This window comes from Protomyctophum bolini (assembly GCF_963924005.1).
Source record: "Protomyctophum bolini genome assembly, chromosome: 16".
Taxonomy (NCBI): Eukaryota; Metazoa; Chordata; class Actinopteri; order Myctophiformes; family Myctophidae; genus Protomyctophum; species Protomyctophum bolini.
In genome coordinates this window covers 42,610,092-42,616,048 of record NC_137877.1, presented here as the reverse complement: position 1 = coordinate 42,616,048, position 5,957 = coordinate 42,610,092, and the positions used below count along the sequence as shown (strand labels likewise).

Genomic DNA, 5,957 nt, shown 5'->3' with positions numbered 1-5,957 from the left:
CTCTCCAGTGTGAATTCTCTGGTGGTTTTTAAGGCTGGATATTCGAGAGAAGTGTTGTCCACACTGATCACATCCATAGGGTTTCTCTCCAGTGTGAATTTGCTTGTGTGTTTTAAGGTGGGGCATTTGAGAGAAGTGTTGTCCACACTGATCACATCCATAGGGTTTCTCTCCAGTGTGAATTCTTTGGTGGATTTTAAGGCTGGACATTTGAGAGAAGTGTTGTCCACAATGATCACAACCATATGGTTTCTCTCCAGTGTGAATTCTTTGGTGTCTTTTAAGCCTGGCCATTTCAGAGAAATGTTGTCCACACTGATCACATCCATAGGGTTTCTCTCCAGTGTGAATTATCTCGTGGCTTTTAAGGTGGGACATTTGAGAGAAGTATTGTCCACAATGATCACATCCATATGGTTTCTCTCCAGTGTGAATTCGCTGGTGTGTTTTAAGGTTGGCCAAATGAGAGAAGTGTTGTCCACACTGATCACAACCATATGGTTTCTCCCCGGTGTGAATTCTCTGGTGGATTTTAAGGTGGGACATTCTACAGAAGCGTTGTCCACACTGATCACATCTATAGGGTTTCTCTCCAGTGTGAATTCTCTGGTGGTTTTTAAGGCTGGATATTCGAGAGAAGTGTTGTCCACACTGATCACATCCATAGGGTTTCTCTCCAGTGTGAATTCTCTGGTGTGTTTTAAGGTGGGATTTGTAATGGAAGCGTTGTCCACACTGGTCACAGTCGTGCTGTTTTGGGTTAGCCAAGATTCTATGTGCATTTACTGTTGGAAAGACAGGGAGGCCAGACTGATGATGCAACACTGGATTGGAAACAAATTGAGAGGTTGAACGACAGACTTTTATGGACTGAAATGTACATTAACTATTACATAATAATAATAAATTACATGATTATATAATGATTCAGTGGTAAGTAATAGGCCCACTAGAAGCACTTTTAGAGTGAATGAACCTGTGAGACAATATAAAGGCAAAAACACGATCTGAATCAAATTACAATGAAAAAAAGCGGAAGATTTAGAATGCAATGTTTTAATCATCCAAATATGACAGGTGAAAGGGACAAGTAACATACCATGGTCTTTGGGTTCCTCCTGTTCAGCAGAGTTGAGGTTGACAGAGTTCATCTTCTCCTGAAGTCTGGAGTCCACAGTCAGATCTGATCAGAAATGATTGACATCATGGACAGGGCTCAAGACTAACTTTTTCACAGGTAGCACTGGTGCACAAATTAGGTAGCACCATTTTTTTCTTTGTATAGCGTGGTATTAATACATGATCTCATCATGCCCCCACATAGGGCGCCATTTATTTATGTAATGGTTTCCACCATTAAAGGTTTGAATCATAAAACCCCCTACAAAGATCACTGTGTAAAAAACAGCAACCTACCTGCCTGGTTATACACTGTAGATGGTTTCAACACAACACAAAGTCACTCAGTCAATAAAGGCAATATTTATATTCCACACAGAAAGTCAGTTTAAGGTTTTGTGTTGAAAATTAAATGCAGTCCAAACCTTTGGGATTAATGAAGTGACAATTTGTACAATATCCCATTACCCAAATTAATTCCTTATTATAATATTTTTTACATTTTGGAAAAAATCTTCAGACCTGAATATAGATTCGCCTTGGTTCGTCCAGTTTGTACCGCGGCAGGTCGCGCGGCGCCCGTTTGCGCAATTCTCGTCTTTGCATTGACTTTGTACGTAATCGCACCGATCTGACCATCCAAGTCTGAAGGGCTTATTGGTGGGTTTTGGTGAACGATGGTTCTCTGAACACTGGGCGTCAGGCCAACGTCCAATGTTTTTATCAATGGAACGGGCAAGCACTGTGGGATGTTTTTTTTCCCCTCCACTCATCATTCTAGCAAGTCGCACCTGTGCGACCTCGTTTAATTTTAACTTGCACGTTAAGAAATTAAGTATCATATGCGACCTATTAAAGGTAGAGTAAGTGATTTCACTCAAAAAACCTTAGGTTTCGTTTTTGGCTGTGGGACCTAAGCCTTCGTCCAATCAGGATAGAGAGTCAAAAACGAAACCTAAGGTTTTTTGACCCCCAGGGGTTAACTGGGGACAGGGAGGAACTCCTTATATGGTCAGCACACTCTATAGTAGAGAGGATTATCACAACAAAACAAAAAAATAAGTGATATTTGAATTAAGTGAAATCACTTACTCTACCTTTAACCCATTTTGGGCGGGAACCCATTTTGGTGTTAGCATGTCGTGCTTTAGCTATTGAAAAATAGCAGATCTACAAGATCATAGCGCGCCACCGAGTGGCGCGCTACGAGCTTGTAGCTCTGCTATTTTCACATCGCATGTTCCCCCGCTTCGGATCTTCGGTGTGTCGGAAAAGCGTGCACACCCCCTATGGACCGATACTCAAGTGTCAGTATTGAAAGTGAATACGTTGGAATCGGAACAGCTCTAGATCAAAACATACATACCCATCCTGTGCATCTGCACTACAGGTTGAAACATTGCATCAAACAGTCCACGTCGCTCATCCATCTCTCTGTGTTCTCTCTCTGTTGATACTAGTGTAGACCTCTCCCTGTGGTGCTCTGTGGAAATCACCATTAGATAAATATATATATTTATTTAGTTACTCAGCAACCTTACATACACTGAAGAGCTTCAACAATACACTGCTAGTTTTCTGCTCAATCATTTCATCACATTAAACTTTTTATCTACTATGATGGAGACGTATATATTATGATTACATATCACAGAAAAGTAAAGTAAATTCTTCATGGTCACGGATAGTCGTTTAATTATAAAGAATCCCTAGCTTGTTCCTCAACTCACCTTGCCTCCTCCAGTTCCAGATACACGCCTATGCTTGCACCCAAAGCCCTCATTTCAGAAATAAATGGTGTGGCAAAAATACGTTACCACTTAAGCACCATTTCCCAATTAGTCGACCTACAAGTATACTGTACACTAGTATATCCACTATTTATGCCATTCTGGAGGGAAGCTAATAAATGTATGGTTGAAGTCAGACAAGAATACATATCTATAACATGCGTTATATGTCAGGCATGGATTGAGGCACTCAGCTTTGATTTGCAGTCAACTTACTGATGTCCAGATTGTCTTCAGTTTCATGGTCTTCAGGTTCCTGTTTAAGGAGGTCTTCAGGTTCCTGTTTAAGGAGGTCTTCAGGTTCCTGTTTAAGGTAGTCTTCAGGTTCCTGTTTAAGGAGGTCTTCAGGTTCCTGTTTAAGGTAGTCTTCAGGTCCCTGTTTAAGGTGGTCTTCATGTTCCTGTTTAAGGTAGTCTTCAGGTTCCTGTTTAAGGAGGTCTTCAGGTTCCTGTTTAAGGTGGTCTTCAGGTCCCTGTTTAAGGTAGTCTTCATGTTCCTGTTTAAGGTAGTCTTCAGGTTCCTGTTTAAGGAGGTCTTCAGGTTCCTGTTTAAGGTAGTCTTCAGGTGCCTGGTGGTCTTCAGCTGCCTGGTGGTCTTCAGGTGCCTGGTGGTCTTCAGGTGCCTGTTTAAGGTGGTCTTCAGGTTCCTGCTTAAGGTGGTCTTCAGGTTCCTGCTTAAGGTGGTCTTCAGGTCCCTGTTTAAGGTGGTTTTCAGGTGCCTGGTGGTCTTCAGGTGCCTGGTGGTCTTCAGGTTCCAGTTTAAGGTGGTCTTCAGGTTCCAGTTTAAGGTGGTCTTCAGGTTCCTGTTTAAGGTGGTCTACAAGTTCCTGTTTAAGGTCCACCATTTTGTCTGGAATGAAGCAGTAGAATAAGGATAATAAGAATAAAGATAATATGGACTTTGACTTGACATGGAAGAAGACTAATAACTACTACTAGTAAAGCAGTGTTTTTTTTTTTTTTTTCAAAGACTGGACACAGTGGACACTGATGACAAATGACTTTTTACCAGTATGTACATAGGCCAAATATGGCCTATGTAGTGATGTTCAGAGCACGTATATAACTTTAGTTGCGTTCATGTATCATGTGTCCTTAACGCTATGGACCAGCGTTGACGGCCAACGTTGTGACGTTTATGTAAAAGGGTCCACATCTAACGTTCCCTACAGGGAAAATTATCCCGCTGTTAAATAAACGGTTTAATTTGGGTATTTATTTAGACACACCGCGTAGACAAGCCTTTTAGCCTGTTTGTTCCCTATTCACCTGGTGTCATGTAGCAGTGTGACTTCTGTGTTTACACTAAACAGATGGCCGTATAAGCGATTTATTATTATTATTATTGTTGACACCACTAACATGTTTTGCTCGTCCGTTAGTGGCTGGCGAGTCGTTTTTATTGTCTTGGATGTTTTATACGTGTGCGGAGTAGGGTTGGGTTAAATTAATTGATATGGCAATAATCGTATTGTATTCCTTGCCGATAATCGTATCTTATTGATATGGCAGGAAATGCTGTGTGTCATGCAGCTTTTAAACAAACATCAGAATCAGTTTCTGCCTGACAGTTACGATATACGCAATTCATCTTTTGCATTTATCCTTCAAAACATTCTCCAATATCGTGGCCTCTGTATCGTGAGGGATGCACATGCAGATCAGACACACCAACGGACCGACATGCGGAAACATGCGGGCCAGGCTTAAAATTTCCAACCCATTTGAGAACTCAAGTACACACACCTGCAGCTAGCTAACTTTACTATAGGCATAAAACCACCAGTAATGTAAACGCTACATACCTATCCTGTTCAAGTGTACGACGGGTTGAAACATCGCATAAAACAGTCCACGTCGTTCGTCCATCTCCTGCCGGTACTCTGACATTGCTGCATATTTCTTGGAGGCCATCTCTCTTGATACTGTAGATCAGTAGCTGTGGTGGTCTGTAGAAAATCAACAGTAGGGGAATGAAAAAGAGAAAATAAATCATTTCATTTTTTTTCACTTTTAGACCAGACGTCCTGGGCACTACATGCGGTAATTCCTAGGAGGTCTGTGGACGTTTTGGGCAAAAGATCCCTGGCTAATGAAACAATTATGCCTTAAAACATTATACTTGCCCTATATAACTAAAATCAAAAAAAATAAAAAACACCTTAAATATTATTTCTTTCATAAATAAAGACACTTTCAGTCAATATGAACTGCTCCTGTCGCAAGTTGATGATGTTCATATGTCTATCCCTATGGAATGTTATGTATGGACTGCCGTATGCTAATAAACAATAATAATAATAAACAACTTAATACTTCCTAAAGATGAGCATCAAAGCAATATTTTAAATACTTTTTATTAGCATGTGCATTCCATATATTCCATAGGGCTGGACCATCATCAACTTTTTTATTTTGTTATAGAGGGCAAGTAGGCTTTAGTGTTTTAAGTCATATTTGTCATATTAGCCAGGGATAAGAACTCCAGGCAGGTTAATAACACAAAACCCACCAGATTTGAATGTGAATGTCTGAACTGTGAACGGTGCAACGGACGCAAACGAGTGGAGATTCACGCTAACAGAAACTATAGCAGTCTACAATCGACATTTTAACGTTAGCATCCGTGAGCTAAGGGTGCTAAAGGGAGTAGCAGCAGTATAGTAACATTAGCCCTGGTCCAGTGCAGTGAGAGACTCGCTGTAAGCACAGTAACGTCACAGTTAAGCTTGTCAAAGAATTGTTTACTTAAATGACAATATATTGAGTGTAAACTGTACCTCGTTTATGAGACGTTTTTCACATGCTGTTTGTTCCACACACTCTATCTGGAAAGTGTTACTTTCTATCTATCTATACTGCAATTTGACTTGCAATGTACTTAAGACACCAGTAGGTGGTAGTACAAGGCAAGCCAGAATACTGTAGAGTTATGGATAACAGATTTATAACACTTGAAATGTCACCAACATGTATTGCTCGTGATCTCATTGATTGATGGATTGTTTGTTTGTTTGTTTGATTGACATTTTTTCCTTCACAGTATGTA

At 40.5% G+C, this 5,957-nt stretch overlaps 1 long non-coding RNA gene across 1 annotated transcript; it reads right to left on the bottom strand.

The window, feature by feature from the left end:
• Positions 1-586: 586 nt before the first annotated feature.
• LOC308330602 lies at positions 587-2,621 on the bottom strand. The gene is made up of 3 exons (XR_013965503.1): positions 2,486-2,621; positions 1,100-1,183; positions 587-824 (listed from the first exon to the last, which is right to left on the bottom strand). It is a non-coding gene; the product is annotated as an uncharacterized lncRNA (long non-coding RNA).
• Positions 2,622-5,957: the final 3,336 nt, after the last annotated feature.